Source organism: Maylandia zebra, linkage group LG10 (assembly GCF_041146795.1).
Source record: "Maylandia zebra isolate NMK-2024a linkage group LG10, Mzebra_GT3a, whole genome shotgun sequence".
NCBI classification, from domain to species: Eukaryota; Metazoa; Chordata; class Actinopteri; order Cichliformes; family Cichlidae; genus Maylandia; species Maylandia zebra.
This window is the reverse complement of record NC_135176.1, coordinates 30,675,036-30,701,042: the sequence shown is the minus strand read 5'-3', so window position 1 is coordinate 30,701,042 and position 26,007 is coordinate 30,675,036.

Genomic DNA, 26,007 nt, shown 5'->3' with positions numbered 1-26,007 from the left:
TCCAGCATTGCAAGGTCCAGTTCTTCTTGGTCCTGAGGCCCTCTGTCCCCCTTTAACGGGTGGACCATATGTGGGATGACCTCTGTGTTCACGCAGTTCAGATGCAAGCAAAGTTAGATTTACAACCATAACAGCAGTTACAGATGACACTCCCATCACTCCCCAATTCTCCCACAGCTTTATTTTGGTGCTCCAGTTTTCCACCCCCTTTTTAATGCCCCCTTATACCTTTCAAATGTACTTAGACTAGAACCTCTGTCTAAGGAGCTTTTAACCTTTATTTTTATTGCTGCAGCTACCAGTGTCTTCCAGTTGGGTGATTCTCAGCTTCTTTCTTCGACCTCCGGGGTTAGACCACCCTTTAGTCATTGCACAGTTCTGGGGATTATTCTGCCCCGATTTCAAACAAAGATCTGTGTGTTTTGGGGTCACCGCCGTGTCCCCCTTTTTGCCAAGAGCCTCTCGAACCTCGTTGGTCTGGTGTTCCTGGTTTTCGCCAACCCCTTCATGGTTATTGCTGTGTTTGTGGGATCCATCTTCTCCAGGAGCCCAAACGTCATGACACTTGACCCCAGTTGCTGTCTCGGCAGTCCCCACATCTGTCTCTGCTGTGAAGGGTCCTCACATCTCCGTGTCCCCGTCTGGTGTCCGTTCCTTTCTCTGCAAGAGACAGAAAACCAAAACACCTCTCTCCCTAGGCTTAATAATCTAATATTGTTATCCATTGTTGTTCTAATGATTCAAATTTGGTTTAAAATATTATGTTCAGGACCTATTCTAATCATAATCTATGTGTGTGTAAAAGTAATCAAAAATTAATGAACCCTTTCTAAGTCTAACACATTATAAGCTTAAGTTTTACCATAGCTAATTTATTAAACACAGAAATAACGTCTTAAGATGTTCATAAAACCATTGTTTGATGTTCGGACTCAACTTCCCCCTTTTTGACACACTCCCATGTGTCAATTCACCGGAGCTAGGCACTTAAAAGAGAAGGTTAGTGACATCATATCTCAGAAAGTATCTTCAATCCCGGACATTTCCCTTCTCCTTATGTAATAAAGTCTGTCATCCTTCCATGCCCAGGTAACTGGTCCATCCAGAGCTGTAACCTTTTGAAATGTACATACAACAAGCCAAACCACACCTTGGTCACACCAACCCTTTTCTGCCCTGAAGATGTCCAACGCCATCTTAGTCTGGACCAGGGTTGTAATAGTTTTGCAATTTTCATCAGTTTTTATTTTTATTTAGCTTCGACTTCAGATTTTCAATTTTATATCAGTTTTAATCAGTTTTTACCAATTGTTTGCTAGTTTAGTTTAGTTTTGATTAGTTACAGTTCTAGTTTTAGTTGTGTCTGCAATAATTAAGTGTAGCAAAATCCCAGTCCCATCATATCAGTCATGCTCTTGTGCTTATCCTTGGGTATTGTGACTATTAACTCTTGCAGCACCGGGTGCTCCTAATTTTGGTTCAAGTGAATTTATAAACTTTGTGAAGGGAATTGACTCCTCTGCACACTGGAATAAACATAATCAACATGATCCACATTTTACTGCGTGTTATTTCACCATCTTATTGATTCAAATGCTCCATCCTTATGTGGTTTGCGACATTATGTTTATCCACTCTGTCTCTAAATGTTTGAAGAATTTTCCAGTTTGGGGTCAAATTTTAAGAATTTGACCATAAGTGAAAGTTATGGTGTCATCACCCCCTTCAGGGCTTACCTTTCCCAGTTTTGATGATATTCCTCCCTATTCTTTGCAAATACCCCCTGTTGGTGGCGAGAAACTGTTGGTGTAGTCAAGTGGGTGCTATAGAAACAAAAGCTCAGGACAGAACAGTTATCAGTCATGTACTTCCTACAAAATTAGCATATATTGAATTTCATATTGATCCTCTGAGCATAATGGTACATTTTAATCTGAATTTATCCAAACTAAACACAATAGGTTTTCTTTCTTTACTTTGCTCTTGTTCTTTTGCAGTACCACATCCTATCAAATGTCCCTGTCGATTATATTCTACATCTAATAACTTACTATTTCAAATGAGAACCTAAATCACGTGGACCAATGTTTGTTATGGCATATCTCTATTCTGAATGTGGCCAGTCATTCATAGGTATTGTTAAGGTTTTGGCGATTTTCCTCTATAAAATTTAATTGACTTTTTTACAGTGGCCTGCTGTGGTTAATAGTAACATATTCGAGTCATGAGTGATATCAATAGTTATCTCCACTGTAGCATTTGGCATTCCCAATAATATAACATGATACCTTAATCAAAACACAGCTAATATAGCACAGTTTTCTTAATGCAAACATCAGTAACTCAAAATCAGCAACCACAGTGTTAAGTCTGCAGTTCATACTTATGTGAAGCTACAGTCTCCTCCTCCAGTCTCTCTTATCCTCCTGCTCCTGAAAAAACAAAACAAAACAAAGCGAAGCATCCACCCTTCTCTTGCTGGCTGGGTGAATTGTTTATTGGCATTTACTAATCCTAAAGTTGGTGCAGTCATTGTCTCAGTATCAAGTCAGTCAAAGCTTTTAGTCGTCAGTCCATCACAGTCCATTCACATGCATACCTCCACACACATTCATACCAGATGTTGCTGATAACCGAGTCTCACGCGCAACCTATTCGAGCCTCCATCACCAGCAAGATGACGTCATCATTTTAAAAGGAAAACAATTCCTTGTTGTTTTTTGGACCGGATTGACTCGGTGCAATCCTTTTAGATCAGTGTTCCCTATAGGTGAATTTCTCCCAAGCCAATTACAATCATGGAGAAGCGCACTTTGCAACTGTTTACAGTAATAATATTTTATAGCGCTTTAAATTTCAATCTTTCAGGCCTGGTTTAAAGAGCTGATTGTTAAATCATGAACTCACAAAATATCAACATATCACCACCGGTGGATCACACCTCTCAGATTTTCTTATCTCAGTGCACTGTAACAAAAACGAAAACAGACATAACCAACAAAATACTACTAAAATAACACAAACTAGGGCCCGTTGCAGACATGTCCAAGCATAAAGCTATCCCTCTCTCGCTTACGAGAAAGAACACAAGCCAAAGCTCACTGATAACATCAAACTAGCGCTAAGCAAAACCAAAAAATCAACCAGAAATTCACAGGAATGTTTTGCTTCCTGCCGGGACAATATTGTGTGGGAATGAGAAGCTCAGGTGCCGTAACACCTTTTGTTCCTCCTTGAATTAATCTCAATCACAGAAAATGCCGTACTCCAACCTAAACTTACACTATTAATTCATCATTTTCACTCTGTGCCACTGTTCCTCATCAGGGCTGTGTGAAGCACAGCAAAGAATTCAGTCAAGGCCTTGAGCCATAAACAGACATCACGCACAGACATTGTTTTCATAACCAAACCGTTTTAGACCTTATTCCTAAAATCTACATAAATGCCCTCTGGGTGACATATAACACATTCTAAGTAATCAATGGTAATCAATGGCTCCTCATAAAAATTATGCATTGGGATGTTTGTGTGCAGCATTTTGCATATCAGCATAAGCAAAGCATTCTTCATTGCATCAGCGTGTGTGTGTGTGTGTGTGTGTATGTGTATATGTGTGTGTGTGTCATTTCTCACTCACTCAACGAGTGCACGTGTTCATGTGTGTATTTCACTTCATTTTGAATCTGTGTGTTTGGAGACATGTGTGTGTGTGTGTGTGTTTTTTCATCACTTTCCTGTTCTGGTGTTCTGGGTAAACCACTGCCTGAAGCATGCCCTGGGGTCCTGCCCCCCTCCTTTTCAGTTTGTTTGCGACCATTGCTGCTGCTGCTGCTCAAAGTTCTGTCCGTCCTGGTTCTGACCCCAATTGGGGCAGTCCTTTCTCCAGTGTCGATGTTCACCGCAGGTGAAACCTGCATCTTCTTCTGTGTTTTTTGTCCATTCTGAGGTGCCTTCTGTCCTCAGTTACTCCTCCTGTCTCGGTCACGCCCTTTTTGCCGCCCGATCATCCGTGTTGGTCCATCACTGTCCTGCACAGTGTGAATGCAAAGTTATCAAGGTCAGCATTCTTTCGCTCGGCCTTACTTTTCATTCGGGCTTGGCGGGCGTCTCGTCACAGCTGAGCCCTGTCAGCTGACGCAGTCTGGGAATTTTCCCCCGTGTAGTGAAACGGGCCTTAGGTTTAGTGCTCTCCGTCTCGGCTGCATGAGATCACATTCCTGCAGGTCTGTTGACATTCTCAGGTCGTTGTTGTGGGTCCAGCTGTTGCAGCATTTGGTCAGTGTCACGTATGGGGGAGAGCAGGAGTCCAGTCAGCCTCGGCTTTCAGGGCCGGCAAAGCAGCCTGTAATTAAATATATATAGAGAAAAAACAAAAAACAAAAACAGGCAAAAACAAAAGCAAACGAACAGGAAAATGATGTTGTGTTGGCTGTATTACAACGAGAGGGGAGAAACACCGGGACCAGGCCCTGTGTCAGCCTTCTCTCCCCCTTTTTTTGTTTTTGTTTTTTCTCTCCCGATATAATCAACTCCTAACCCACCAAGTTGACAGGACAACATGCACCTGTTAAAATTCTTAAGATCATGTTTAAAAGCCCAAAAAGAAATTTTCTTTCATTCAGTAATCACTTGTATCAATCAATCAGCAGAAAACATGTCACAATTTGAATCTTTTACCACTAAATTTGTCATGTCTTCACTGGTTGGTCAGACCAGTGTCTTTTTCTTTGAAGTTAAATTGTTGTCCTGCAACCCAGAGAGTTTGTCAGTAATGTATTTATCCTTTAACAACAGGTGTATGTTAAGTTTCGCTGCTTTAGCCTTGCTGGAAAATCTTCACGTGTTCATGAGTGTAAGCTGTTTCTTCATTGCGTGTGTGTGCATTTGTAGGCAGGCAGGTTAATTTTATCTTTTCTCAAACTAGGCGTTACCTTAAAAGGAGCCTTTCTCTCAGATTTCTCTGCTTGTGCGTGTTTTTGTTTCACCTTTTTGTTGTGATGCTCCGGACGCCTTCCCAACCTCCACAAGTCCGTTGGCCCCAATTTTATGTGTTAAAACTTCTCTTAATTTCTCCTCTAATTCTCTCCTTGCTGCTGTCTGTTTCACAGGTGCTGATTCGTGCTGGGTGTGGTTCCCATTACCTATAATTTTGCTTCAGCCGCTGTGCTTGTGGGGGCAGTTGGTCCAGGTCCGCAGCTTCCTGTATTAACACACTAAGAGATTTATTTAATTTCATTTTCATCACATGTTAAACAGATAAGCAGGCAACACGCCTACCTTGACAGCGTAAACTGTACGCCAGTCTCCCAACACATTCCTCTCTCTACTCCTCCATAATTCTCCACTGCACACCTCTTACTATCTCTCCTTTTTATTTTTATTACACCACAGAGTAATACACCCAATTATGCCCGTCTATCTCTATGTGGCTCCAAATTCCCTCTTTATTTTAATTTCACACTCGTCAGGGGACAGGCACACAACAATTTCAACCACTGAAATGAGGAATTCAACCTTTTTATATTTCTTTACTAATCTAGACTCAACCTTTGTTCGCAAAATGTGTCTTGTTCTAGTCCGGAATAAATGTGAACCCGCGATTACGCTGCGGTCCCAGTGTTATTCCGTAGCTATGCGGGAGTCCTCAGTTCCCAAGTCGCCACCTCGGCACTTAACCTGCCTGCACATCTACAGACAGGGGGGTTGCCAAACCATGAACAAAATTATTTCCACAGGTACACTAGGCATCAACCTTTGATCCTAAAATGTGTCTTTGCTCTAGCGTCCTCCTAATCAAACACATCAACCGTCACTGTCACTGTGTTCAGACTTCACACACACAAAAAGCACACTCAGAGCGCGCCTCACCCACAGCCAGAGCGCGCCTTACACACACAGCGCGTTACACCATCAGTGTGACACACAGAGAGCACCTCTCATCAGCAGAAATTTGCACAGAAACCTCTGAGCTCAACTATTAGATCTTCTTAAAGCACACTGCACCATAGACCAAAATACCCCTTTCTCTGCGCTTATGACCGCCACAACGGGGCAAAGTCGCATCATAAAAGTGATGCTTGCATCCCCGAAGTTATACCTGACATCATAAACCAGGTTTTGCTCTATGTACTTCTTGGCAAGTAAAATTTTACTTTGTTTTATGACCGCAGCCCTTGAGACTCGACTGACGCCACAAACCACCGTCAAACCTCTATCCAATGTACTAAAACTAGCACCAACCACTACTGCACTCCACGGCCGTACCACCGGAACACGGCCGTATCATAAACCAAACCTACGGACGTGTTTCGCTTCCGCGTTGCCAGTGTTCAACTGCACCGTGAGCCAGCATCTGCTTTTCCTTAAATCAACTTCTATTTCATAGCCGGCAAGAGCCAGGACTTTACCGACACCATAAACAACTCCAAAACCTCGACTTCAATGTACTGAACTAATGGCCGCGTCTTCAGAAGAAATTCTAATGTATTATTGCTACAGAAGCCAGTATTAGACAAAATTAAATGTGGAAGGTAAAGTGGCTGCAACTAGTCCAACGTAGTATCTTATTAGTTTCTCGGTAGAAGCAGTTTACTGCAACTAGCTCAACGTAGTGTCTTATTAGTTTCTCGCGCCAAAAACCAGACACCGACAAATTTACTGTGAAAATACATGTGACTCAGCGAACAGATTAATTTGGAAAGCCCAATATGCACATTTGGTATTTATAATACAACAGGCTGTGCTTACCTTTCTGTTTTAGGCCGGCCTTCTGTTCACTTTGCCCCACGATCTCACCAAAGGCCAAATCTACACCTCCTCAGCACACCAAAGATCCGGGTCACACGGCACCAAGTTGTTGAAATCTCCCAATTCTTTGAATCTTTGGGCTGAAGGAGGGACAATACTCGGTGTATCAATGCTCAATCAACAATCATTTATTTCCATACAATTCAACAGTCAGAGCATTACAACGTCCGGACGGGAGAGATGCTACCAGAGGGTCAGGCACATGTCTCAAAATGGTGACGGGTTGCTCAGCTTTTTATAGTCTCTAGTGGCCCCCAGATAGTCGTAAAAGCCAAAACATCACATTCTTTCTCTGTTACAGCGCCTAAGTTATGACCTCGGCAGTTGTTTCTCTGCTTTCTGTAAGGTGGGGGTGTGGAATGTGGTCTGTCTCTTCTATTATCGGCACAAGGTCCTCTGCACACAACATTCTCTTCATGATTCAGCAGTATGAAATGTCAAGAAACAGTGTAACACATTCAACAGTGTCGAGTAATACAGGTCAATCCAATAGATCTAATGATTTTCACACTCTTTTAGGTCAGAAGTATAATGCAAACTAAGACTACATACTGATCACACACTCTATGTTAAAGGGTATAATATGATCTACAGCAGTATCATACTTCAACTACTTTTGATTACATATATAAGGTAACATATGATAACAGAATAATATCACAGTAACAAAGAGAGGGAAGGTAGTCAGAACTGAGGGGATTGAACTACCAGAAGGCAACATTGCAGACATAGAGGACAGTTACAAGTACCTGGGGATCCCGCAGGCGAATGGGAACCATGAAGAGGCCGCTAGGAAAGCTGCAACCACCAAGTACCTGCAGAGGGTCAGGCAAGTCCTGAGGAGTCAGCTGAATGGTAAGAACAAGATCCGGGCCATCAACACGTACGCCCTGCCCGTGATCAGGTACCCTGCTGGGGTAATAGGCTGGCCAAAGGAGGAGATAGAAGCCACTGACATAAAGACAAGAAAGCTCCTTACCATGCATGGAGGGTTTCACCCCAAGTCCAGCACCCTGAGGCTGTACGCTAAGAGGAAGGAAGGGGGCCGGGGACTGGTGAGTGTCAGCACCACAGTCCAGGATGAGACAACGAACATCCAAGAATACATTGGGAAGATGGCCCCAACTGACCAAGTGCTCAGTGAATACCCCAGGCAGCAGAAACCCAAGAGAGAGGAGGGAGACGAGGAACCATCATGGAAGGACAGGCCCCTGCACGGTATGTACCACCGGCAGATAGAGGAGGTGGCTGATATCCAGAAATCCTACCAGTGGCTGGACAAAGCTGGACTGAAAGACAGCACAGAGGCACTAATCATGGCAGCACAAGAACAAGCTCTGAGTACAAGATCCATAGAGGCTGGGGTCTATCACACCAGGCAAGACCCCAGGTGCAGGCTGTGTAAAGATGCCCCAGAGACAATCCAGCACATAACAGCAGGGTGCAAGATGCTAGCAGGCAAGGCATACATGGAACGCCATAACCAAGTGGCCGGCATAGTGTACAGGAACATCTGTGCCGAGTATAACCTGGAAGTCCGAGGTCAAAATGGGAGATGCCCCCAAGGGTGGTGGAGAATGACCGAGCTAAGATCCTGTGGGACTTCCAGATACAGACGGACAAAATGGTGGTGGCTAACCAACCGGACATAGTGGTGGTAGACAAACCGAAGAAGACGGCCGTAGTGATCGATGTAGCGGTTCCGAATGACAGCAATATCAGGAAGAAGGAACACGAGAAGCTGGAGAAATACCAAGGGCTCAGAGAAGAGCTCGAGAGGATGTGGAGGGTGAAGGTAACGGTGGTCCCCGTGGTAATCGGAGCACTAGGTGCGGTGACTCCCAAGCTAGGCGAGTGGCTCCAGCAGATCCCGGGAATAACATCGGAGATCTCTGTCCAGAAGAGCGCAGTCCTGGGAACAGCTAAGATACTGCGCAGGACCCTCAAGCTCCCAGGCCTCTGGTAGAGGACCCGAGCTTGAAGGATAAACCGCCCGCAGGGGCGTGCTGGGTGTGTTTTTTTTGTTGTATTAAGCTTTGCTTGTTCCATATTCAGTTTTTCAGCAAAACTTGTTTGAGTCCATAAGAAGAGATTCATTCTTAAATCTGGAGGAAGTTTTTTTTTTCAATAAATATTAACGTTAGCCCGCGACCTTGTTCCAGTTTTGAATTTTGGCCCACTGTGTATTTGAGTTTGACACCCCTGTTCTACAAGGTCTAATCTTTGCAGATATGGTCAGTGAGAAATTAGTTTTTCCCTTTTTGATAACAACAGTTGCTACAATAATAGTAACAATAATAATTATTTATATTTAAATTACTTCCCCACCTCGTCTGTTTTTTTGTTTGTTTGTTTTCTTAAGGTTCAGGAATGATGGCAACAGACACTCTGGTAGCAAAGAGAATACCAGACAAGTGAGGTTTTAGGAGAACACAGTTATTTCAGCCCACCCAAACAGGGTGTCGTGTCCACTCAATTGAGAAAACTAAACATAAAAAAACCTCCCGACTGGGCAGCCAGCCTACTCCCTCCTCTGGAGTATCCCGCCGCCCACTCTCTTACGTGATCAGAGGTACAAACACAAAGAGGTCCAAAACAGACTGTTGTGTGTCTGAGCGTGTGGAGGTGTTCTGCTCTCAGCTCAGAGCAAGACCAGAAAAGCACAGACATATGGCTTGTAAAAAATAAACAAATGCATTAAAAAAATAAAAAAATGACATGCTTAAACATCTAACCTGCTGTAACTCCAGCAGCTGAGTCAGATCGTTCATTTTTCACTCTCCTCTGTGCAGTCTGTGTAGAACCAGTCTACCTGTGTAGCAGTTGTGTTGCTGTAAGATGTGTTGCAGTGCTCTCTCTCACTGGGTTAACATTTCTCATGAAACAGTAGATCATTACTGTTGTGGTCAGAAAAACAAACGAGTTCTTTAAAAATCAGTCAGAGATTTTTCCTCATTTACATTTTTTATGACTGTGCTGAAGCCACTGAGAGGAAACCCTTTGTGTCAATTAAATGTGCATTATGGCGCTGAACTGTTATTCATTACATTCTCATGTACTTTTATGTAAGCAATGTTTTTTGTGTAGCAATATGGAAATGAGCTTTTCTAATGAGAACCTTGATTTTCCCTCATGGAGAGATGCTTATGTTTCTATGCGAACTGGAGGGTGAATATAAAATTTAAACATTGACTATCACCTTGCTTTTACTGCAGCTGTAGTAGCATTGATGAAAGCAGTATTTGCAAGAATTTGGACACAAAAGGCTGGAAAGGTTTTGTTCGGAGGGTTTAAAGAGACTGCCTCTCAGTGTGTATATTAGTCATGTTATTCTTTTAAAGAATCAGTGTGAGCCCTGCCCACCTATTTTTGTTCTGGTTGACTATAGTAGACAGGAACCAGCCCTGATCCTCAATGTCAGAGGTTCCACCTGTCACTCCATAAGGGGGCTAGCTTTAGACTCTTTAGCTGAAAAGTCAGGTTCTGATTTGAAGCTGTTATTAATATATGTACACTGAGCCAAAACCAATGCACACTATCATTTCAGTGATCAGCCATGACACCAGAAAGCGGATTCAGTTAACTCAAATACCCACTAGCTCAAAAAATATCATCATCCCCTCAGTGGGCCTGCACCTAGACCAGAAAACATAGCGCCAGAGCAAAGGACTAAATCACTGGATTCCTGGGACTTGTCGAAGATTCGTCAAGCTTCACACATTTGTTTTTTTCCCCCCATCACCTATTCTACCATTTACATTCACTTTTAGGATAGGGTCTAAAGACGGGCTCTCCCCCATCTACAAGAACAAGGTGTACTTGGCTGTAGATGACAAAGGTGGAAGTGTGAAAACAAGAAAAGATTATTTCTAAGACAGACAAATGACAGGTACATGAACGCATGCTGAGAGGGAAATAAGAGCTGGGCAGGCCAAGTGACAGGAGTTTGTCTCCTTTTACGCAGGTTTGTAAATGTGGGAATGACTGGCAGCAGGAGGCAGAAGTTTCTTTGCAAAAGTACTCGCCTTACTAGAAATAATGATGTGGAATAAAAAGGTTACACATTCTGATAATGCATTTTTTTAATGAATCAGTGAGACAACATAAAAAAGATGGAAAAGAGATGATTCAAACACACAATGATGTAAAACAAAGACTGGGCGAACCAAAATTATTCTGGAAAAAAAGAAGCTGGAAATACTGGAATACATTAATATAGAAACACATAAACATTGGACAACACTGCATGGTGAGAGAACCACTTTATGACTGGGTTGGAGTCCAGAAGTGGCTCACAGGAGAGCCCCAAAAAACAACTACAGGCAACAGAAGTGTGAGAATGGGAATAATAGAAGCTGCAGTTGATGATCTCTCCTCTGATCCCACAGCTGGCATTGAACAGAAGCTACTAGGAGAGACAGATATATGACTGCCTGGCAGCACCTGTGATTTTTCCAAAGAAGGTAGGAGAACTACAGCCAGAGCTATAAATAAGGGTATATAAACAAACACTGAGAGACTTAATGTGATGTAAGGGATGTAAGTGATGAGGGATCAGAGAATATAGAGGGCACCGGTCCAGGAGAAGCTCTAGGAAGGAAACAATCTCATCTTTTTTTTGTCTGCTAGTTACACCATGAGCCTGAGGAAACACACATAGCAGATAATTATTTTAACACAAAGAGAGCAGACTCCATTATTGTCAGCACAGAAGGATCCCTGCATGGAAAATGTTTAATTTGGCTGGCACACGCCACTGAACAAAAGTGATAATGTTTTAATAAAACAAAAAGTCCAGCTGGAAGATTTTTAGTGCCTAAATGAATCCGTTAAAGCAACAAATTTGTTTTTTTTTTTATAGAATTCAGTGCAATCAAAGAGTTGTGGCATAATTTAATGTTGTAGGCCACTTTATTGAACTTTCCATCAATTTGCTTCTGTACAACGGTCATATTCATTCGTGAATGCATGTAAGTGAAATTGATTTTACGCACGTCATCAGTGACATACCCTATGAGTTATCAGGTGTTTTCGGTCTTTTCAACATCACACACCTGGTCAGGTGAGCCAGCTTAGGGCGATGAGTCACTAGCTTCTTTGTCTCATGTTCAGCTTGATGCCTCCCCAGCTATATAAGTGATGTACCTGATGGATCCCTCAAGTTGCTATATATTCCTCTGATCCTCAGCAACTTGAGGGCCTGGTAGAGTGACAGGTTGGAAAAACCTCAGCAACCAAAATCAGTGGGGTAACAATTGGTCTTCCATCTCGTAATTGGCCACTTTCTCCTCAAGCGCTTCTCCCATCCAGTTTTCCCAGGGGGCACTCCCTTCCACCAGGACCACCTGCCTGGAAGTTTGACATTAGAACCATGTCAGGCCTGAGGGTAGCCTTGCTATGATGTCCTCAGGTCGACCTTAAGCTGTCAGTCCTGTGCTGTTCCCAGAAACCTCTGTAGGGTTTGTGTCTTGTTGCATCTTCTCCCCAGCCTTGATAAAAGCAGCATTGCTGGAAAAAGACCCTTGTTCTGATAGCCTTTGCAATAACTCTCAGCACCTGGTAGTGGCGCCACTGATAACACCCCTCATCCACTGCTTTTTGAGCAATAGTTTAAGATCCTCTTCCCTGGCACAGCAGGCCTGTGGGGTTTCATTAAGATTAAGAAAATCTGGGGAAATCTCTGTACACAGAACATGTGGCTGAAACCTGATATCAAACAGCTGCAATCTTTGGGACACCACGGCCTCCACGAAATCACAGCATGGTTTTCAAAACTGCTTTTGAAAATAACTGGCAGAAGTTGCTTTTGAAAACCAGTGGCAGAAGATCCACAAATATAAGTTAAAACTCAATGATGCATTTAAGGGAAAAAAGTGCAAACAACTTAAAGATGAACTAAAACGAAGTAGAAAACTGATCTGTGGTCTGTCCAATGACCTGACTTGATATCAACTCACAGTTCAAAAACTAGCATCTATGAGGGTATTAGAGGTATATGTTACATTACATAACATGGAGAACTTGATCCATCTGCTCTGATTCCAAAGACGCACATATGAGTGGGAAAAAAAAGCACTTTACGCGCCATTACATTACACGCACATCCACGCCAAATAATGGGGCAGGTACTGGGCCAGAAAATTAACAGCTCGCACACTGAGAACAGCACTTTTACCCCTTTTATTGCATTTTGGTAGTTCCAAGTTCCTGCATTTTTCAAACTAGTGTAAGTGTTGATATCGTACTTAGCGACTCATATGGGAAGCTTATACAGATGATGGCGTTTTAAATATCATGAACCTGAAATTAGAATCACTTTTTAAAGATAGCAATGAAATAGAATTAAAAAGTAAAACACGTAGAAAAATGCAATACTGACTGGAGTGGACAACAACACTAGAACTCTGTAGAAGGTTTTTACAGAAATAACTTTTGCTTGTTACAGCATGACAACAGTACTTCATTGCATTCTGCATGTATACCAGCAGCATGGTACCAAGTGATAAACTGACCTGCCTTATATCAGGCCAGAATAGGAAAACATTCAGCCTTCAACTCTTACAGAGTGAAAAAAGCGGTGATGCAATCCCGTTGAAATCATACACCTGCCCCAACCTTTTTGAAAGCTTTGGATCAAGTTCAAAATCACTGTTTTAAAATAATATAAATACAATTCATGCTTCAAAATGTGACATGTTGTCTTTTTACCATTTTCTATTAAATCTGTTTAAATAATTTGTCAATTATTCTGGCTGTATTTCATTGTTGCACGTCATCAAGACAGTTTTGGAAATCTCATTTGCAAATGGTTATAGACTTTTTCCACACACACAGTATATTTCTTTGCACTTGTTTGAGTTTAAGATCTTGTGGATGACTTTGTCCCTTCCCTCCTTGTTCCGGTGTACAGGACAGATAGTTTCAAACGAAATAGTGTATTTTAAAGTATGTATAGGTTTTATGGCTTCCTCTGTGGAGAGATTCTTCTTCCTAATGTCTTCTGAGCTTCCCCACATGATAGATTGCTGCACTGTGCAGATTTCGCTGGGGAAGCTGTGCAATTATATAGAAAGCATCAGATGAGAATAGTAAAGTGGAACCATAAAACAATTCTGCTTCAGTTCTACTCTTCCACTCAGCATACCAGTAGTGCCTGATATTATTTCGCCAGTCTTGCCATGTGCAACGGTAATTTCTCTAGTGAATTACCACTTCTTGACCTTTCACGGCATTAAGAAAGGGCACTTTCATAAATTGTGTATGGAGTATTCCATCCAGCCTCTTTATCACTGATAGAAAAAAAAGCAAAGGCAGCAAGACAGTTTTAGTCTGGGAATTTTGCTCTGGTCATGTAGGCAATATTAATGATTAAATTCAATCTTTCTTTCCCCCCCCCCCTTTAATGTGCCTACAACAAACAGTAAAACAATATTTACAATAGCACCACTGACATTCATTAGTTGTGTTTACATGGATGAAATACATTTTGTTTAAAGCAAATATTATCAGTTCTTCAAATCCTGCTGACTCAGGTGCTGTATATATTTAATTATTTTTAAATAATCAAAACTCATATGCTGCTCAAATTTTAACTTATAATGTTGCTTTGGATTTGACTTGTGTAGAAATGCCATTGTGTTGACGGTTAACCAACAGTCTGACTGACCGAGTTGGAGCCACAAGACTTGGAAACACAAGGGGTAAACTAAAAGTGGTTTTATTTAACTTAAACTAGGTGGTAAACTAATGTGAGCCAGAAAACTTGGAAAAACCAAATCAATGATGTTCAGTTAAACCATACTGCAAGGGCGAACACAACCAACGTGTGACAGAGGATAAAGGGAAACTCAGACAAAATATACACACCAGGTAATTAGGGCAAGAGGACACACCAGGGAACACAGCTGAACAAAATCAGGCTAACATTGAGCAAACACACAAACTCCCTGAGCGGTCCCTTGGACCACTGTGAGCGACAGCAGACGTGAGCACTGTGGTCACGCCAGCATCGAATCCATCCAAGTTACATGTTTTATTAAAATAATTAAATTACAGCATTTACATTTATGTTAGACTACTTTTAATTAACTGCTACAATGAAAATTTAAAAAAAAAATCTTGTTCATGACCTGTGCAGTATGTTAACACTATTGGAAGTAAAAATAACTTTAACTCCAATTTTGAAAACACAACTTTATTTATTTATTTATTTTGCTCTGACTTGTATTATGAGTATGAGTCTGTGGTCTGGGAGATAGTCCTGTAACTCTCTGTCTGTAAAATACAGTATATAATGACCAATGTTGGGCAATTAATAAATTGTTACTTCTTCAAAAAAGTTTTGCAAACAAAGTTTTTTGCAGCTGTTTACCTAAAAATGCTGCCAAGACTTTTTTAAAATAAACATTTCAAACTATTTACAGAACAATCAGCTGTTCTGCATCAAGTCTGATGCCACACAAATTATTTGTGCCACTCCAAAAAATAATTTCTGTCCACTATGAGATAAAGGAGAACAACAGCCTGATACCTGCAGGCCTGACAGCAGGAGATGTATCACTCCTGTAACACCTGTAACATTCAGCAGTCGCCTCTTTGTTCTGACACACACAACAAAACTACTGACTACACTACACACTAACTACACAAGATTTGCACTAAACGTTGCAAATCTCTCACATCTCAAAACACCTCCGTCACTCCTAAAACCTCCCCCTTCCTAGTTGTTTTTGGGGGTGTTGTTTTTGCTCACAGGCAATGAGTGCTTTTGAGCGTTTTCCTTATAAAACACAGTTTTTACCATTTCTTCCTGTAGTAAATATAAACAACGATAGTATTCAGGAAGAAAACAAACTGTTAGTGTTCCAATGGTTGTACACGTTGTCATTAACGTGGCTTCTATGGGCTCAAACTGTAGTCATAAATATTTTGTACTTGTAAATCAGGATTTGTATGTGTAAAAAAGATTTGTGTGTGGACTTAGCCAAAAAAAACCTCTGCAATTTACAAGTACGAATTTTGACTCTATTTTTCTTCCTTTCATCTGATTGGTCAATGTCATGTCAATCACAAATGTAACAATCCAATCAGAGAACAGATGGGTTTGGCTGTCCGAGGGTTGCTTTTTTTTTTAACTTATTCTCGTGAAGGACAAAACAAGACAGAACATCTTTAACTGGTCTTTTACTTGCTAGCGAGGGAAGGCAGCTATTTATTCCCAGTTACAGTTTACACAATACAACACAAGCACCTCCCATCGTAGAACCCCCTTGGTTACAAAAGACAAGGCAGTGTGTGTGTGTGTGTGTGTGTGTGTGTGTGTGTGTGTGTGTGTGTGTGTGTGTGTGTGTGTGTGTGTGTGTGTGTGTGTGTGTGTGTGTGGCCTCCTGCTCACCAAAAGGATCATAAAAGCAGGACGCTTACAATAAAAAAGGATCAAAGGAATGTCTTTGATCCTATACTGCTTGAACTAAGACTTTACAAATTTAAGAAACACAATGACAACATTCAACAATTTGACTTAACATGGCCCACGTAGACTGTGAAGGCCGGGTCCTCAGGAGGATGCAACCCATGAATTTGGACACGACCCCAGAAAGAGTAATAAGAATAATATTAAAAACTTAGGAGCTGTTGCATTGTTGAAAACTGGAATTGGCTGAGCCGCGCTATGAATTCTGGGATATGGTGGGCCATGAAGCACACGCCCGACCCATCCTTCAAATTCGGGGAAAAGGAGGACGCATTTGTCAGTTGTATTCGGAGGAGTCTACTGTCATGAACCGGCTGTGTGGAGGCAGATGAGGACCCAAACGCAAAACTCACGGAGGCAGGAACTGAACTCAAAATCACTGCTTTATTGCAGGTTTCACAAAGGAACAGAACTAAACTGGGAATGCTAACAGAAAACCATGGGAACACAGAAAGACACACAGGTTCGGGGAGAAGACATTGACGACGCGACACTGACCTGATGGAGACATGCACATAAATACACAGAGGGTTAACGAGGGAAGTGGGAGCACATGGGGAACACAGCTGACACAGATAATCGTAACGAGACAGGGCGGGGTGAACACAACATGACGCATACTGACGAGAGACTGTCAAAGTAAAACAGGAAGTACACAGAGGTTCAGACAGGAGGAGAGAGAGCACGGGGAGAACACAGACATAACAGGCTGGGGGAAACATGGAATAAAACACAAGGAGAGACGAGGGCTCACAGATACACAGGGGCACACAGGAGGTAACCAAATAAGGAACATCTTAACTAAATAACCTAGGAACCAAGGCATAAATAGGGAACAAAATACAAAAACACACAAACTAAGAATATTGGGCCAACATGGCCCAGGACCATGACATCTACGAATTTGGACAGCCTTCGTCGCGTCACTGTGACGTAATCGGCCTACAAATGCGGCCTCAGGAGGATGCAGCCTATGAGTTTAGACACCCCCCCAATCCGAAGTGTACTCCAAATGTGGTCGCCAAATGCACCGTCGATTTCCCCAAATTTCCCCAAACTGTTAATGTTAGCTATGTTATATTGCTGCCTCTGTTCGGTGGTGTCGAGCCAAACGGACTTTAACGTGTGTTTGAACGAGCTGACGGTTCACTCGTTAAGCTGAAAGAAAGATGCTTTAATCACAGCAGTCACACATGTGTCCACTGCACCATCTGGAACTCTTCTTGTTTACACTCGTAATAACACAAACACTAAATCCTCCTTCTCTTGTGCTGTTTTGTAGCAGTGTGTACACCTGAGACTGTCACCTGTCTGTCCTGCACTCTCTCTCTTTTTCTTTCTCTCTGATTGTGTAATAAAAGTATGAACATGTGTTTATAAGTTACACTTGTGTTTGAATCCTGCAGCTTATCACACATTTGATTACCATGTGTGACAACTGCAAGTGTCCAGAGTGAGGACAGACTGAGGGACCCACTGCTGCACATCATCTGTGAGGCTTTGCACCCCTGATGATCCACCAGGAAAACTCAGCAGTGTGTGAGGAAGAGGAGGAGGAAGAGCCAGCAGCAGCTGACAGATGGAGAGAATAGACAGACTGTTCCCTGTTTGTGAAGGACTGCTAGAAAAGTTTAGAATAACTGTCTGTCCTGAATCAGTCTTATTAGGTAATGTTCAAATTTTTTTTATCATCCCAGTGTTTTCAGTGTGCGAGAAAGTGCTCAGGGCCTTCAAGTTACACACTATGAAAGGCAGAAACAAGTTTAATATTCAGAAACCTAAAGTATGTATCAGTAGCAGAATGGACCTAAAAATAAATGTTTGTTTCAGTTCTATCTACTCTTCATTCAAGACTTGAAGAAGAGAGAAATATGAGAAAAACCCCTGATAACCCTGGTTCAAGGAGCCAGGCACCTTACGTGATAATTATTGCTTTGCACCTTTGCTTGAAAATAAGCTAACAGTCAATGGATCATTATAGCATCTGCTGATTAATGAACAGTCTCACTACTTGTGTCTCTTGTTTTTTATTGCCTTTTGTATATTTATATGTGCTGTTCTATGTTTTTTAAGGAGTAAAGCTCAGAGGATACCTTTTTTTTCTGATGATTCAGGAAATTGGGCCTAAAAAACCACCAGGGCTGAAGGATGAGACAAAATCAAACTCCAGGATTTGGAGATGGTTTAAAAGCCCAAAGGTGATCATACTGGAGGGAAAGCAGAGAGGTGGGAGTGGCAGGTCTGAAATGGCAACAGAGTTAGTACATGGTTAATAGACCAATAGAGTTTGATTGAATGGACAGAATGGAATGGAATAGTGGCAGTTTTCAAGGCACTCATGGGTGCTTGATGTCCTCCTACATCTATATCCTACATCAGTCCTGCTTCTAACCACTTTGGTGCCCTAGGCAAGATTTTAGGTGGCCCTCCATTGCAAGAGAAATAAATTCCTCTGCCCATTTACATACACTCACACAAGAAACTGAATAGCTTTGCCTTTGACATTTTCTGTACTGTACATGTATAAAATACAATGGATTTTGCTTCTGACATGAAAGCTAGATTTGATTCAAATTCATGTCATTGCAGTGAAATGCTGATTAGCAGAATGCAAAGATGCAGTGAAATGCAGTATTGACATTGTCATGATGTGCATTTTAACAGTGATTTAAAGTTTGACGCTATAAACACACAACTAGTCTAACAACTATGATGCATAAAGGGGTAGAAAAGGAATAGCACTGTGACTGACTGTTACAGGCAAGGCAAACATTAGCTAACCAGATGGCAATAAAAACGTAGATAAATATAACAAATGTAATACCTGCTGCCAATACGTGCTACTGTGTCTTTGTACATTTGTCTGTTTTTAAGGAGGTTTGCTGAAAGTATTGATTCGATCGATTTCAAGCTGAGCTGGCAGATGAGCTCCAGTTGCACCTAAATTTGTAATAGCTTAATTGTCAATAGCTTTTATTTACTATTATTATTATGTAAGCTATCTTGCTTTTTGGTGCTTAAATCTAACGAAAGAGCAGGTTTTAAAATGAACAGTGAAAATAAATAAATAAATAAATAAATAAATAATAGTTCTATATTAGAACGATTACATTATAAATGAGAACTATTTTCTTGACTGCTTGTCCAATTCAGGGTTTGGAGAAATGTTGACTCTTTCCATCTATAAAGCAAAATAATCTTGGCAGTCACTAAAAAGTTGATGTAGTGAAGTAACAATGACAATTAAAAAAACTGCAGGAATGCAACAATTATAGAACTAATATGTTTTACCCTGTGGACTAATGTAGCTATTACACATCTTAATGTGAGACTGGCTTGCCTGCAGACATCGTAAACAGCTGACAATAGGATGCACTTTGCAGACTGGAGACAGTGAGGTAGTAAAGCTGATGACTCATTACCCAAAAGAAGCAGTTTTTGAATCACTTGTATCACTCAACAACCTTATCGAATCCCTGCAGATAGTGTGCATTGCAGTTGTTATATTTTACAAGCTGGGGAGGGAAAGAGAGGGAGTGAGCGAATGGATCATCTTTAATTTTCCCCAGGTAGGATTTCAGTTTCTCGCTTACAGAAAGGTGAGATGGTACTTTAGCTAAAGCTGCTGAAGCAGAAATAATTGCCTACATTTATCTGCTTTTGTCTCCCGGAGAACAGCGCCAGCAGTAATGCTCGGCTAATCACTGTTGGGCTCGAGTAAAAACAGCACTGTCAATTCCAAAGGCAGACACAAAAATAGTACACACATGGCACAAGAGGCAGCATTCATCATTTGAAACATTGTGGTTCGATAGCTGTATTAATGACCTAACACACATGCATACACACACCTACTATAGAAAAGAGAGCTTGTTTTGTCAACAGTGTGTGCCCTCATGTTTTATATTTGTGCTACAACTTTGTCAAAAGTAACCACCTATTCATTTGTTTTGCAGGTCACGAAACACGGTTCTAGACTCTAACTGAATAGAGTGAAACAAATAAATAGTATAGGTATGAAATCTATGTAAAAAGACATAATGTGTGTGAAATGTTTATATCTCTGAAGGTCAAACACTCTGCATTGTTGGAATCCCACAATTTCACAAAGATACACTAATCTAAAAGATCTTTAAACATAGTAAACATACCTTGTGTGCCACAGACTGCTCCCAAACACGAGGGGACAAGTAATACCTCTAAAACACTTAAGTTTGCTTTATTAAACATTAGATCTCTAGCTGGGAAAACATTTTTAATTAATGATTTAATCACTGAGCACAGCCTTGATTTTATGTTTTTAACTGAAACTTGGTTGGACCAAAGTAACAGTGGAGCTGTTCTCATCGAGACGACCCCTCCTAACTACAGTTTTATCAGTGAGGTCAGGGCGAGCAGGAGAGGAGGAGGGGTTGCTGTCTTATTTAATGAATCATTTCAATGTAAGCAGCTATCTCCTGGAAGTTTTCAGTCTTTTGAATATGTGGCTTTACAGCTGAAGGCCCCATCCAAAGTTGTGTTTCTTAATGTTTACAGGCCTCCCAAATACTGCACAGACTTTTTTAATGACCTCAGTGAACTGCTGTCTGTGATCTGTGTTGATTTTGACTGTGTAATTATTGCTGGGGATTTTAACATTCATGTGGACAACCCTCAGGACAAAGGGACTAAAGACCTGAGTAACACTCTGGGCAACTTTGGGCTGACTCAGCATGTAACAGAGGCCACACATAATAGAGGACACACTCTTGACCTACTGATCTCCAAAGGCCTGAGCATTTCAAAGGTTACTGTGTCTGATGTGGGCCTGTCTGATCATTACTGTGTTTTCAATGAAAGTAAAATCTCAGCCCACACAAATATATCAACAACAGTGATCACAAAACGGTGTATAACTGAACACAGTAGTGCAATTTTTAACCAGGTCTTCCCATTAACACCTGACCTGCCCAGAGGGTCAGTCAATGAGCTCGTCAATAGCTTCAATGCTAACATGTTAAATGTAATGGACACTATTGCTCCCATTAAGGTGAAGGTTATCTCTGGAAGGAAAAAGTCTCCATGGAGAAACTCCACACTGGTGAAAAATGAAAAAAGAGAGTGTAGGAAAGCTGAGCGCAGATGGAGAAAAACAAACCTCCAGGTTCATTATGACATTTATAAAGAGAAACTTCACAATTATAATTTACAACTGAGGAATGCAAGGAGGTCCTACTTCTCTGACATCATCACTAAAAACAGCCATAATGCTCGGGTCTTATTTTCTACAGTTGACAGGCTAACAAACCCTCCTGTGTCAGTGGCAGCTGAACTTCATTCGACCATGGCCTGCAATGACTTTGCCAAATTCTTCACTGAAAAAGTCCAAAAAATTAGACAAGCAATTGGTACATCAACAGCAGATCCAGGATATGTACTGTGTCCACCAAAAAACTGTTTAAACACCATGAAACAGTTTCAACCTATTAACAGCAAAGACCTGGAGGACATCTTAGGTCAACTGAACTCCTCCTCCTGCTGTTTAGATGTCCTGCCAACAAGTTTTTTCAAAAAGGTCTCAAAGACTTTAGAGTCAGACCTGTTACAGATCGTCAACTTTTCTTTATTATCAGGTGTGTTTCCAGAATCACTAAAAACTGCTGTAATCAAACCTATACTGAAAAAGGACAATCTTGACAAGACACAAATGAACAACTACAGGCCGATCTCAAATCTCCCGTTTTTAAGTAAGATCATTGAAAAAGCAGTTTCTCAACAGCTCAGTTACTTCTTAAAACAGAATAATTGCTACGATGCCTTCCAGTCAGGTTTTAGACAGAACCACAGCACTGAAACCGCTCTGACCAAAGTGTTTAATGACATATGTCTGAATACAGACAGTGGAAAAATGTCAGTCCTAGTTTTACTGGATCTCAGTGCAGCATTTGATACAGTTGACCACAACATATTACTCAAACGACTGGAGAACTGGGCAGGTCTTTCAGGAACTGTACTAAACTGGTTCAAAACATACGTAGAAAACAGGAAATACTTTGTATCAATAGGTAACTTCACATCTGAGCAGACAAGTATCACATGTGGAGTTCCCCAAGGTTCCATCTTGGGACCCCTTCTGTTTAACATCTACATGCTCCCACTGGCACAGATTATAAACAACAACAAAATAAACTATCACAGCTATGCAGATGACACACAAATATATATTACAATGTCACCAGGAGACCGAGGCCCTGTACAGGCTCTTGGTAAATGCATTGAGGAAATCAATGACTGGTTGTGCCACAATTTTCTCCAGCTAAACAAAAACAAAACTGAGGTAATAGTCTTTGGCGCCAAAGAAAAACAATTACAGGTCACCAGAGAACTTCAATCTATACATCTAAAAACCACAAACCAGGCGAGAAATTTGGGTGTAGTGATGGATGCAGACCTAAACTTGGAAAAACACATTAAGACAATAATAAAGTCAGCTTACTATCACCTCAAGAATATATCAAGGATAAAAGATCTGATGTCTCAACAGGACCTGGAAAAACTAGTCCATGCATTCATCTTTAGTAGGCTTGATTACTGTAACAGCATCTTTACAGGTCTACCTAAAAAATCAGTCAGACAACTACAGCTCATTCAGAACTCTGCTGCTCGAGTCCTCACTAAGACCAAAAAAGTGGACCACATCAGTCCAGCTCTGAGGTCTTTACACTGGCTGCCTGTCCGTCAGAGGATAGACTTTAAAGTTCTGATGCTGGTCTATAAAGCTCTGAATGGTTTAGGACCAAAATACATCAATGACCTCCTGACCCAGTATGAACCATCCAGATCCCTCAGGTCATCTGGATCCGGTCTTTTATCAGTTCCCAGAGTCAGAACCAGACACGGAGAAGCTGCATTCAGCTTTTATGCTCCTTATATCTGGAACAAACTCCCAGAAAGCCTCAGATCAGCTGAAACACTCAGTTTATTTAAATCCAGGTTGAAGACTCACCTGTTCTCAGCTGCATTTGAATAAAGCACCAAATCCACACTTTAAGCTTAAATTTCAAAACTTACATTTAACTACTGATTTTATCTACTGTTCTGATTTTATCTGTTTTGATTTTATATACTGTTGTTTGTTGTTTGTTTGTTAATTAGTTAGTTAGTTTATTTGCTTGTTTTAATCAATTTTAAATCATGCTTTTTATTTGTTCTTGTTTCTAATGTCTCTGTAAAGCACTTAGAATCACCTTGTTGTTGAATTGTGCTATACAAATAAACTTGCCTTGCCTTGCCTAATCTAATAGGATATATAAACTATAAAAATATAAGCTGATGGATGCAATGTGCATGAAATAGAATTAAAAACACGCTGCCAAGCCGCAGTATACTGTAATGTTTTTTTTATACAAATATAAAAATATATAAATATAAAAAGACAACTGCAGCCCAATTTGTTTAATGTGTTCCTGTTCTCTGGTCCTTCTGTACTTTAAATCTCATAAGAGGAAGGTGTATTTTAACAAACACAGCCTCTGTGGTATTTTTGGGGGTTTTTTTACTGGTAAAAATGTTTTCTGTCCTCCTTCATTTTACCAACTGTGGGTCAGATATGGCTTGTGAAAACAAAAGTATCCATCCATCCTTCCTACCTTCCTTCCTTCCTTTGCCTATCCTTGTCAGATATGACCTCAGGAGGTAGAACAAGTCATCTACTTATTGGAAGGTTGGTGGTTCAATATCTTCTTCCGCTTATCCAGGGCCAGTCGTGGGGCAGCAGCCTAAGCAGAGAAGCCCAGACCTCTTTCTCCCCAGCCACCTCCTCCAGCTTGTCCGGGGCCTGCAGAGAGATATAATCTCTCCAGCATGTCCTGGATCTCCCCCGGGGCCTCCTCCTAGTGGGACATGCCCGGAACACCTTATCCAGGAAGCACCCAGGAGGCATCCTTGTCAGATGTGCGAACCACCTCAACTGGTTCCTTTTGATGTGGAGGAGCAGCAGCTCTACTCTGAGCCCTTCAAGAATGGCTGAACTTCTCACCCTATCTCTAAAGCTGAGCATAAACTGTACAATTTTTGGCCCATTTTGAGACCATTTTTCACTTGTGCAACCATTGTGTGGGTTGTGCATCGTGTAGTATACATGGGGTAATGAAAAGCGATTAACACCTCACAACTAGCAGTGCAGCATGTGATCTGGACACAAATGATGGAGGCCCAACTTGTAGAACTTTGGCAAGCTCATCTGAGGCTTTTTGATGTGGCCTCCTAAAATTATCACAACAGCAACAACTGTGAAAAGGGAAAAGGGTAACACCACCTGGGTCTGGGTGCAATTCCCCCCTCCAGGGGCAAGGGTACCTAGACCCGGTTTGTAGAGTACGCTTGGGGAGTGTGATTGTGTGTACAGCGTCTCTTTATGTCTGTCTCCACGTTGGTTGAGTGTGGAGTGAGTGCATATGAGAGCATGAGGGTGGGAATGGATGTTTGTGTCTGTGTGTGCCTGTATGTCTGTGTCTATATGTCAGGTTGGGTATCAGACGCCACCTCTCTGGGGACACCTCAGGCCCTCCAAGGTTTGGAGGCCTATCTCCACCCACCACCACTTCCCCTGCCGGTGGCGGACTCCCTCAGGTGTCGGTGTGTTGGTGGTTCTTTGTGTCTGGGGGTGGGCGTCCGGGTACACACCGGCTCACTCCTTGGCGGCCGCTTGTCGGGGCCTGGGGCCTGGGGCTCGCTCGGGCCCCCTTTGGAGGTGGGGTGCCCCCGGCCTCTCGGCCTGGGGCTCGGTCACTCAGGCACAGCTGGGGGCCGGCGGAGCTCACGGGCGCGTCACTGCAACTCCCCCTGACTTCTGCTCCGCGGCTGCTGGGCGAGCCCTCATCTGGGACTCTCCTCAGCTCTTACTGGAACAGTGGCGCGGCTGCCCCTCTGTTGGTCTTCCATGGTCTCTTGTGTTCTGGGGGCCTCTGGATGTCTGGAGTTTTGATCTCCTCCATACCCGCTTCACACCCTGGAGGACGGGGCTGTGGCCCCCCCACACTCCCTAGCAGATCATTACATGGAGAAACCTTTGGAATGCAAGCATGCTGATCCACACAGGTATGCACACATGGGTATTCACAGACGCGGACTAAAGCTTTCTTGGCTGCTGCCTCAAAGCACACTGTGCGCTGTCTATCTTGCGTGCTGCACAATATCGTTTATTATTTAGTAAATATTGATATCTATGACTAGCTCTGCCATCACGTAATGTCGCATACTGCTGTTTCTGATGTCATTTAGAAAAAAAAAAAAAAAAAAAACAACTGTGAAAATTGTGTGTGTGTGTGTGTGTGTGTGTGTGTAAGACAGAGAGGGAGAGCGAGAGACAGATTTTGTGCTACAACCTTCATGTTATCACTTCATGTCATGGACATGGTGAGCACTCAGGTCACATCAGAGCATTGGGCCGTATAGTGTGAGAACATGCATCGTGACCTACGAACGTCTAACCCCTGAAATTCAGTCGTACAGTTTGAGCAGGAGCTGAATAACGCAACTGAAAAAAATCACACAGTGTATGCCCGCTTTTCAATAGGCCAGTCACCCATCAGAGGAAGCTCATTTCCTCCACTTGTTTCGGCAATCTCATTCTTTTGGTCACTACCCACAGCTTGTGAAGACAGGTGAAAAAAGTATGTAAAACAGATTTTTTTTGAGAAAAAAAGAGAGAAACGTGGGGTAAAACAGAGGAAACAGCGTTGAGA